This window comes from Ambystoma mexicanum, chromosome 6p, assembly GCF_040938575.1.
Source record: "Ambystoma mexicanum isolate Mex_15411 chromosome 6p, UKY_AmexF1_1, whole genome shotgun sequence".
NCBI lineage: Eukaryota > Metazoa > Chordata > Amphibia > Caudata > Ambystomatidae > Ambystoma > Ambystoma mexicanum.
The window spans coordinates 1001235568-1001247675 of NC_090935.1; positions in this window are offsets into that span (position 1 = coordinate 1001235568).

Consider the following 12108-nt stretch of genomic DNA (forward strand, 5'->3'; position numbering starts at 1 on the left):
ATTTTTTCTCCTACAGCTCCTATGTCATAATCATCCTCTGGGTCTATTCTATACGGTCCTGGCAATGGCTCATATGTCGGGAAGAACTCCTCTAGGTCCTCCCAGGCTACTGCTGGATTAGGCTCCATTAATTCCTTTTCTATGCGATCAAGGTCGCGTGCCTGTTGCCTACTCTTTCATCCCAATTCTTCCTCAACCGCCCTTCATTTTCGAGATTCTTCTCTAGCCCTGTCCTCTTCCTGTCTCTTCACCTCTCTTCTTTCATTTGCTCTTTGCACTTCTTCATCTCTTTGTCATTGAATTCTTTTATCCCTTAATTTCTGTTCTTCTTCTCTTTTCCTTTCTAATCTATCTCATTCTTTGATTGCTCTCTGCCTGTTATCATACTTCCTTTGCTCATCTGCTTTTTCCTGTTTTTTCAACTGTTCATCTTGATACAGCTGGACTCGCCTTTGTCTACTCTTTCTCTTAGCCTTGTCTTCTTTCAATCGTTTCTCTCGTTCTTGATCTTTCCTATCTTGTTAATCCTGATCTTCTTTCTGCCTTAGTTCCTCAATGCTCTTTTCATCAAGTTTGAGCAATATCTGACCGACCATCCATTTGTTCTGTATGAGCGCTGCCTTGTCACTTTTATCTTTCTCTTCTTTCCATCTCTTTATTTCTCTCTCTATGTCCAAAGACATACCTGGCTTGTCACTTCTCTCTTTGTCCCTTTTCACCTTGTCCCATTTCTCCTTGTCCCATGGGACCTTAGGGATTAAGTCCCTTTCTGGAGTTTTTTTCGGACTCTCGTCACTGCTACATGTAGGTGACTTATACGTTGGATTGATATACCCTGTTGCTGCCTTAAGCTCTCTCAAAGGATATAATCCTTCATCTTTCAGAATATCAACATTTATCTCAGGCACGTTAGGGGGAGCAGAAGGTTCCTCACCCCCTTCTTTGCACTTGTTAAGCATCCAGTCTTCAGGAGGCGGGTCTTCCCATTTCTCCTGGTACATCTTCCAGAGCTCTAAGCTCGCTAGCCTCTTTGTTAACTTTTTCCCTGTGTACGCAGCATGCAAATATGTTAATGCTGCAAAATTGCTTTAGATAGTGATCCCTCTTGCGGCCATGGCATGAACATTTTATCTGCCGTACCCTTAACCCATTCTGCACTGTATTGCTTCAGCTTAGGCGTATATTTTGTCAGCTGTCTGCACAAGTTTATGAGCAGAGTAATGTCCTCCGTCATGACTTGAGTCACAATCGATTATCACAGTTCACTGTTATTTCGCACCAATAAATACTTTGCAGAAAAATAATACAATATGAGCGTGCACCAATCATCACAGCTCCAAACCTCTATTTCACTTTTACTTCAATCTACCTATTCAATAAAACACCATTGGTCACTAAATAAATAAATACTTCATTTTCAAATCTCATTATTTCCATCACAGTCTATTTCTTCTCGTTTTTTCAATATTTCATTTCTTTACCATGCACACTATATACAAAATACAGACAAACTTGACAAACTTGACAGACTGGCCGGCCCACATATACTGCCGTCAACACTCCTCGTGACTATTTCTGCCCCTAAAAATGACTCAGATGGAGTATGAGCTCTCCTCTTTAACGACACCTTGGTCGTTCGTAGCCTATATATGTCTACTCTGACTTTAGGACGAGCTCCTTCTATACGTCCGTGATGTAGGTCTCCGGGCTTACTATATAGATCGCTCTTCGTCTATATACTTTAAATTGTGACGCTCATTGTCTCACACTATGACACTCATTGTCTTAAACAATAAAATAGAATACCCCAACCAGCCCTCTGTTACTCTATCCTCATTTATCACCCTACCCCACTCAACACTTATTCAGTTTGCCACCTCACTCAGCCTACTCACCATTTGCGTTTTCGACTTCTGACTCTCAGGATCGTCTCCTCCTCAAACCAGCCGCTTCAGCCTTCGGTTCGCTCAGCTTCTTGTAGAAGTCGGGAGGGGAATTCCGCTTGAAAATGGGGGGCTGGTCCCACCTGCACTTGTAAGATTAATTTTAAACTAACTGCCGCTATATACAAGGAGCTTGACGTTCTTTCAGCTAAATGGTGGAGGACGTTCGATATTACTGCAACCCCAAAGCTTACTAAATCGACAGATTTTTAACCATTAGCTCTTCTACCACGTGAACTGGGGTGACCAACCCAGTCCTTTAAGATGAGGTAGCAATACTTAGAGATGGATGGTGATGCAGAATATACTCAAACATCAATAATCAATCTGACTCAGAAAGTTGCCAAAGTAAGACTGTTTTAATGTCAATTATCTAAAAAAGGGAGTACAATGGACATCATCCGAGGTCGCACAAGCAATCGCAAACATAATATGAAAACATAATATGAAAAAACAGCATTCTTATACTAGAAATTCGTCATCATTGACGTCTACCTACGTTGCAAACTACAAAAACCTATTTGGAATGGTGATAGGCTTACAAGGAACATCTAGGTATACATTCCATACTGGTCAGGGAAGGCGATTGGGTATTTAACATCAGGAGGACAACTAAGTTCTCCTCTAGTGCAGATCACTATGAACGCCATGAAATACACAATGTCCCATTGGTTACACAAACCATAGGGCTCTCGATTACGTGTCCCTCTATAATTGGTTGGCACCCTTGTACCCCTCTGTAATATTTCACATGCGTAAGCAGCACGCAGGCTGGCTTCCAGGTGCCAGTGGGCTGGTCATAACCATAGCTTCCCACCAATTAATCCATCTTCCATCATCACTTTTGCAGTTTGCCAGTCAATTAGCCATTTGAAGATTGGCCTTTGAACTGTTCTCTGTGCTTGAGAATAAGAGGGAGTATAGTATACTCTGGGCCTCATTACACGGATGGCGGAGAATCATGGCGCTATTAGCGCCATGGTTCATGCCGGTAAAATACCGGCACCGCCTTGGCGGAAAGGGGAATTACCGCCCCATTCCAAGGTTGGCGGGGCGGTAATTCCCCCTTCCACCATTGACCTTCCCCATTCCCATTTTTGGCCCATAGGGCTCAATGGGAATGGGGAAGGCGCTAATTACGGTACCGCAAACTGCGGTACCGTAATTAGCTCCCTGGGTCCCTTTGCGGGTTGGTTTTTAACACCTGCAAAAAGCAGGCGTTAACTCCCCCAACCCGCAAAGTGACCTCGTAGTAAGGTGGTAAGGATTTACCGGCACCGGTATTTTACCGGTACCGGTAAATCCTTACCGCCATCCGTGTAATGAGGCCCTCTGTCTTCTTGGTTTCGATACAACTCGTCTCAGTGTCTATTTTCATCCAACCATGTGGCTGCAGACCATGATTTTAAGCTTTTCTGTATTGAAAATACTATTATTGGATGAATCTCTGATGCCTTCAATGTTCTTGCTCCTCACTAGAGACAGGAGTTCTGTTCTTTCACACGTTCTGTAATTGTTTGTACGCACGTCCTGGCCCAGGGTGGCCTTGACTTCTTGGTGTTGATCCAGCCAAACCCTTCTTTGATTCACCTCCATGGTTCAGCTTTCAATTTCTAACTGCGACACAATGAAAAGGTGTTTCTACTCACGGAATCCAGCTCTGCTAAAGTGCATTATGGAATATCTATAGTACATTTATTTCCTATCCATATACGTTGGCGCATCACTGCAATCTATTCACTAAAAAGCCAGCCTTAAAAGAATATTTTTCCCTACTTGCGTTGCTGCGACTGTACAATTGCGAAATGACTTGATATCTTCTTCATTATTTTTTGTAGCATGGGCAGCTTCATCTAGAGCCCGAAATGTTGCTCATATTTAACACCTCCTCCTTTGCTTCTACGGTATATCTATGCTCTCTCGTCTCTATCTCTCTTCTGGGTACATCAGCTTTGCTTCTCCGTGACGTCACCAATCTGCTCTTTTGCTCGGTTTTCCCACATCTGGTGGGATTTCATTCAAATGGCCATCATATTGTCGTGTATGCATGTATGGCTTACTCAATGGGAACTTTACTTCTATTATTCTCTTTGGTATATGTATTCTTACTGGTACTGCACGTGTCTCACACTCGGGCTCCCAGCATATGGGCAGCACGAGGGAGGAGCTTTGGACGGGGATACTTGTCTCCACCTTTACACAGCCACTTCTCTCCCACCCTCATTAAAGAAGCAAATCTCTCAAAACCAACCAGCAATTGGTCAAATCACTACCTACTTCAAACCCGGAACTAAAACAAATGAAGTGAAAGCAAGTATGTCACACAAAGTGACTGAAGCTGAAATACACCCCAGAAATAATAACCTCAGCTGTTTCATTGGGGGAAATAGACGATAATTCTCTTTTGGACGTATGTTACTGCTTGTGCAGTTCATCAAGATCCAATACAGAGAAAAGTACTGTAAAAGAGCCTGAGCCCGCATTACCTGTCCCCCAAGTAAATGGGAATGAGATGACGACTAATCTCCAAAGATTATCCACGTTCCCCCATTCTCTTTCCCCTGACAATGAATTCACCTGCTAAAGCGGATGACGCTATAAGTCGTGAACTGGAACAGAGAGAAAGATGAGCGGGTGACGTCCCATATAGTAACCAACAACAAAGAGATGAAAATTCAGCTACAACTGGAACGTAAATATCAAATGGGTTACTGAATTTTGCCATTACGATGTTACTCAAGCTTTGTGACCGCATATTCATGGAGAACCATAAACATGGTGAGATTCTGAAAAGCCTCTGTGCCCAACTTAAATGTGATATCAATAGTAGCTTGATTCAAGATTTCTCTGATAATGTTCCAGTTAATACAAAAACATCCCCCATTGTCATCAACACTCAAGAAGAGGAGAACCAACAGACAAGCACACATAATCAATCTGGCTCCCCTCTCACATATCCAACTCACAAACAAAGACTTAGATATGAAAAACTATGCAAAAGTCAAGAAAAATGCAAACAGAAACTTATCTGTGTTGCGTTAGCCGCAGATAACCAAATACAACCACTCAATTCAACTACTGCACCACCCTGTATCACCAGAGAAAATAATATCTATGAATGAAATAAATATGAACCCTACAAATGTGATAAACTCATGTCTCAAAACTACGTCTGCGCCTAGAAATGTCCCAGTGGAAGAAACAGATAAAAAAGATCTGAAACAAGTTCCCAATGCCCGTGTTGTAGTGATCAGCAAAAAGGACGAAACTAGAACAAAACATATAAATACATCTGCTTTAGTAAACCTGTTCGCAAAGATACCAACACTATGCATTCTAAAATCTTGTAATTTTGAAATCATTGAGCCTATCAAAAGAAGGTTTGGAGCAGTGTCATTGTGTACGTCCATCAACAGCAAGCTTCATTAGAAGCCAAACCGAGTTATTGAGCCTCATTACAAGTTTGGTGGTAGCCTTGCCGGTAAAACCGGCAGGCTGCTGCCAAACTTGCATTTTTTTCTGGCGCCCGCAAATGGACAATTACCGGGTTATTACGGCCCTGCCGGACCAGTAATTGCCCATTCACGGGCGCCAGAATGGATCTCTCCCCATTCCCATTGAGCCCCATAGGGCTCAATGGGAATGGGGAGGTCGGATTCACCGGCACCATTCAGAATGGTGCCAGTGCATCCGACATGCTGTGCTTGCGGGAGGCTTTCTGCCCGCCAGGTCCGACCTGGCGGGCAGAAAGGCACCCGCGAGCACAACCCGTAGTTTGCCGGTCCTGGGAACTATGGTACCGGCAAGCTTACCGGTACCGTAGTTCCTGGACCGGCAAACTTGTAATGAAGCCCATTATACTTTCTAGGCTTTGAACTTAACAAAGAAATAGTAACTTTTATACCATACCAATGTGATCACAGACGTACCAAGAAGAAGAAAGAGCCTCCAATTAACAATAAATTGAAAGCATTTGATCTCAATAATCAACAAGGATGCCAATGGTTGAAAAATCTAGTACAACAAATGGAAACAACAGAAGAATCATAATTCACTATTGCCTTAAACATTTTATTGGAAAAGGTCCCTCACTTGATCTCCTAGTGAAACACTCCATCTTCATGTTGCAAGAAACCTGGCTGATTAAAGACTTTTATATTGACAGCCATGTTATCTACCAAGCAAATGCACAAAAGGGACCCAAAGGCCGACCCTATGGCGGCCTGATCATTGGAGTGACCTATGAGTTTCAATCTATGGAAATAAAAATGGCTCTTAAGAATGATAATGTACCGGCTATAGAGATCAAGGCAAAATACTCATTGGACACACCTAACATCCTGATTGAAACACTTGTGTATAGGCGCGTTACAAATGCCATATCATATCATATAATATCATAAATGCCATATCATATCATATCATTATGAATATATATGATCACCAAATAGAAAATGCACTAGCGAGATCTTTGATTTGGCTGATACGATAATTACTAAATGGGCTATGACTGGCAAAAATAAGATGATTTTATTAGGAGGTGTCATTAATGCGTGATGTGGTATCGTATTTATTGAAGACTATTACACTAATATTACCAATACCAAGGTTATGATAGATCCCAAAACTAATAACAAGGGAACTGAATGGAAAGAATTAATGAAAGAATGGGACCTTTGGTCCTTAAATGGTAGGACCCAAAGTTATACCCCAGGTAAACCCACGTGGACCGATGGTCCGAAATCGGCTACATTGGATTATATCTGCAGAAACCCATCTGTACTGCAACATGTTACCGATTTTATAGTACATGACACTCCATGTAGTGATCACTCGTTGATCTCTATTCACCTGAATATACCCTTACACTCTGTGAACGATAGAGGACTGATTAATTTGACTCCAAATAGTAGCGGGATCTGCATTAAGTGGTCCCCTGCCAACATCAAGAAAATATTCAGTGAAACACAGTGCTTAGTGGATGAGTCCTATAAGGATTTACATCTACTAAGTAGGGTATCAGGTAATAATATCGCCACATATATGGTCACCGTAAATAATATCGCCGGGAAAATGTTGTGGCGATATTATTTGGGTGACCATATATATGGCGACAGGGGCAAAAAAATGTTTTTTTTTAAATAATAAAAAAAAAAATGTGGAGGTTGCGGGGGTGTCCCCCGCATGTTCCATGCAATAATGTCGCCACAAAATAAGACCATTTTTCAGCGATATTTTTGTATGGTGATATTTTTGTGGCAACATTATTACATGGAACCCTAAGTAGTGATGAAATTGAAGAATGGATAAGGAAATTATCGATAAATATAGTGGAGTCTAAGCCGGCCCCCTTGACCGTCACAGATAAAAAGAAAAAGAATATCTTTGACAGTGAAATCCTCTTGGCAAAAAGAACCTTGCGTAAAAGATTCAGAGAAATGAAATGTAAAGTTAGTACACCAGATGTATACCTAAATGAATGGAAAAAATTGAACAACCAATATAGAAACTGGATTAAAAGAAGGCGAAACCAGAAACCTGATACCCAGTGGCAAGATATGATAGGAACCCTGAAAACAAATGATACTAGCTCTGTATGGAAGCTGCTAAAAAAAAGTACAAAAGAACCCCTCCTTCCAAATAATAAACCCCATTAGTGAAGAAAAGTGGGTGACCCATCTTGAATCCAAGATGTATGAGGAAGCCTTGGAATTAGAAACAAGGGTGACACAAAAAGAATGGCCTCTAAGATTTACGGTGAATGGTATTAGGCACACTATAAGTAAGGCCAAAAACTCTAGAGTGCCCGGCCCAAATGGCCTGGCGGCGATAGTAGTAACAAATTATCAAGACTCCTGGGCAGGGGTTATATATATCCTATTTAAGAAAGTATGCACATAGAGAAAAATACCCCTGTCTTAGACAACCTCAATTGGTATCCCGGTGCATAACGCTGGTGATAGATCAAACCCAGAAAATGACTGTGTATTATCACTATTGGACACCACTGGCAAATTCTTCTCAACCATCGTACCCGGCCATCTACAAAGCTGGATGAAGCAAAATAATTTATTACATCCCTTCCAAACTGACTTTAGGACAGGCTCCAGAACCATTCACAATATTAGAGTGCTAGATGCAATAACATCGAAAGCAAAAATAAAGAATAACCCCTCTGTACATGCGACATACGTGTATTTCAGCGCTGCCTTTGACAGCGTTGATCGATCTGTCTTATGGAGTAAACTAGAAGAAATGGGTTGCCCGAAGTGGCTGTTAGAAATCATTATCGCATTACAATCTAATAATAGCTCCCAGATCCGTTTAGACAATAAAGGGTTGCTAACTAGACCGATTAAAGTGGATAAAGGTGTGAAGCAGGGATGCTTATTGGCCACCCTACTTTTTAATTTATATCTATCTGACCGTATCAACAGACTCGAAAAGAAGACTTCTTTCCCTGCTAAAATTGGGTCCTTACGGATTACTGCAATGCTATATGCAGATGATTTAGTCATCGTAGATCACACAATAAGAGGAATGAGAGCGTTACTAGAAGAAATAGGCATATTTGTAACCAAACATCGATTAAAGATTAACTTAAATAAAACCCAAATAAAGTTAATCACCTTGAAGAAAACCCCTAAACATAAAATAGAAACAAGCTGGGGTGCCATCGACTACACAGATAATTACAAATATCTGGGCATTGTAATGCATTGCAACCCTAACTACAATCAACTTACGGAAATTAAGATCAGACGAGCTAAACAAATCACTATGTTAACATGAAAATTTGTTGTAAACTTTGCAGGATCTTCATTAAAAGGGATTGTAATGCTCTACACTCCTGTGATATTCTATGGATTTGAGGCACTGGCCATTAGTGATCTCACATGGCTCAAAAGAATGGAGGGATTCTTTTGGCGAAATATTCTACAACTCCCTCCTACATGTTCTATTCATTATGTTAGAGTTGAACTGGGTTTGTTATCTCTTAAAGCCACTATATTTAATGGGGACAGGTTTACTTGCACTGAAAGCAGTCCCTCATCCTGATTGTCCTATGCTGCATGAATTGGGAAATAGGGCAACCATCTCGGAAATACCAGTGGTAGCAATACATATAATGACCTGGTAAACAATCTACTCACAGAAATGCAGTGGTTAATCAATATGTCATGCTGTGGCAAATATAACAACTTGAAAAATGTATTCAAAAGAAAAATTAAGAAATGGGACTGGGTAAATAATTTCAATCAAATGAGTATTTTGCCATAATTACACACACATAGAAGGAATTGTCCATGTGGGGCCCAATCATATGCATTAAAGTGCCCCGACCCAGCCGTTAGAAATATCCGTTTTTTTATGCGCACTAATCAGCTCACTGTCAGAGCTATACGGGGTGCAAGATGGAAACTGTCAACAATCCAAAGATACTGCAGAATATGCAAATGTAGCACGAATCTTGAAACAGTAAGACATGCATTAACTGAGTGTCCAACTCTAGGTCCTATATATCTGTCCCTATATGCCCTATTTGTACACAATCATGAAGCGACCAAATCAACGGAATTCTGGCAATATTGCTTGAACTCTGACTCGGGTACGCTGCACATTGCACTTTAGAGAGTCAGGCAAAATGTCATCTTAGCTTTTAAAAAAGGATGCTAAAAGGCAAAGAAATTAACAAAATAATGTAAAGAAATGAGTGTAACCTAAGGAAGTTGAAATAGGATGATGATGTTTTAAAGATTTGTGTTTCATTATTTCCATTTGTTGTTGATAGATTCCTGTGAATTGTGATATATGTGTAAATATTTTAGTAGAGATATTCTTATCTTAAATGGTATTTGTAAAAGGTGTAAAAGTTTAATTGAACTAAATACAACTATAACATAACAATAAAAAAGAAAATTAAAAAGAACTCTTGTGGTAATGTGTGAGATGGCCATCCAGTACTAATTTTTTTAACTTTGGATTCTGATGGCAGATTTACTTTCCCATTTGAAATTTATGAAAACTACAAGTCCCAGAATTCCAAGCAAAAATTGATCTGCATGTCTTCCTCACTAATGGCCACGAGAAAATTGAACATACGTGCCAAAATTACCCATTCCATTTGGGAGACGATAGTACAGTGCTGTTTTTAACTTTGCATTCCGGGACTTGTAGTCTTGCCTTTCCCCATTATAAATCCAGAACTGTAGGCGTCAGAATGCAAAGTTAAAACTATGAGTCGGCTAATTTCTACCAAATGGAATCGATAATGTTGGCATGTATGATTGAGAGCTTTGGAAATGTGATTGTGACAAGCTGGAGATGAATTGAGAATACAACTCATACTCAGCCCCACACTATTACTAAATCAGCAGTGATACCAATCATAAAGGTGAAACGGGTACAGCCCGACAGGTATAGGGCCTTTGTCTATTAGCCTACTGCAGGCTGAGGGCAGGATATATTCTTCAGGAGGGATGTGAGATGAGACAGAAGCATACCAAAACAACAACAGTACTGGGGTGTGAAGGCGCTCCCCTGCATGCTCACACCAGAAGAAAATACAGCCCGCTAGGGAAAAAGGCCCAAGACACTCTTGCACGAATAACAAGTATTTATTTCTTACAAAATAGAAATGCATCCGTAAAGAACGTTCCGAGTTCTGTAGGCACGTGTAGCACATTATAAGCACAAACAATGTCAATGGTGATCCTAATTGGAAGGGCTCTATATCTGTATTGCCTGCTCCATATGGGATGACAGGCCATTGGTCCATCTGCATATGTCCATCGCCGTGCACGTAGGCGCTGCTGGGCTCGTCATCTGAGGTGAAGTTGGCCTAACAATTAATTGGCTACTAACACAATGTTATTTTATCTTCGTAACTGTGCACCTGGCAGACACAGGGGTGAGATTGGGGGGAGAGGGCTGAGGTCACACTAACTCACATGCTCCACTCATTTCCCAGACAGATCAACAACTCCCAAGGTCCTCCACCTTCGTTTTGGTCTATAATTTGTTGCCACCCAACACCTGGCTGCACATATCATATGACCCATTTGTGAAGGCATGATAGCCTTGCTTTCTGATCTTAGTGATCGATCGAGGGATGTAAAAGTTTTATGGTCGGTGGTCTGGGTTTAGATGGCCCTGTGGCATGCAGGGGTCTCAGGATGAAAGCACTGCCAAGCTATATTTCTCATGTGGGGATCGTTGGGGGCAGCAGGGCCTTGCTATCTTTCCTGTGTGATGGTGCTGCCAGGAGGCATGCTGCTCCCTTCACACGACCTTGCAGGGCGCATTCCTGATATGATATGATAGGATATGATATGGCATCTCTATCGCACCTACACATAGGTGTTTCAAAGCGCGACGAGGCAAGGGAGGGGAACAGAGGGAAGACAGACTACGGTCCTACTAGGCTAGCTGTCATTCAGATTGCGCAATTGCATGGGAAGGGGAGGGAGGAGAAGTGCGGGGGGTCAATGGGAAGAGTACAGTGCAGTACATGGGATAAGAAAATACATAAGCAATAAGTAAAGTACGGCCAGCAGGTGGCAAGTGCATAGGTAAGTGCAGACATCAGGTGTCAAGTGCTGTTAGTGAGATACAGAAAACAATCCCCAAGTGCGACTGGCTGGGGAGGGGAACCTGGACCCGAGATCAGAGGGCGGCCAGGCAACCAGTGCAATATCAGTGTCAGCCAGAAAGTCAGCAAGGGAGAGGAGGTGAAAAAGCAGAACCAAAGAGAAAGATTTTGAGGTGCTTCTGGAACCGAAGATGATTCTCCTCAAGCTTCAGGGAGGCAGGGAGGCTGTTCCAGAGGGAGGCCCCAGCTGAAGAAAGAGATCTACCACCAACTTGTTGCTTGGAGAAGCGAATGACCCTGAGGGAGTTTGATGCAGATGAGCGAAGAGCTCGAGAAGGATGGTATATAGGAAGAGAGAGTTGAAGATATTGAGGCCCTAGGCCCCAGAAGGCCTTGTGGAGGATGCAGGTGGTTTTGAAATTAATCCTCGCAGCCACTGGGAGCCAGTGCAGAGATTTCAGTCCTGGAGAGATACGATCCCTGGGCTTGAGGCCAAGGACAAGTCTCGCAGTCCTGTTCTGGATTAGTTGTAGAGGGTGGAGAGTAGAAGCAGGCAGATTTAGAAAGAGGCTA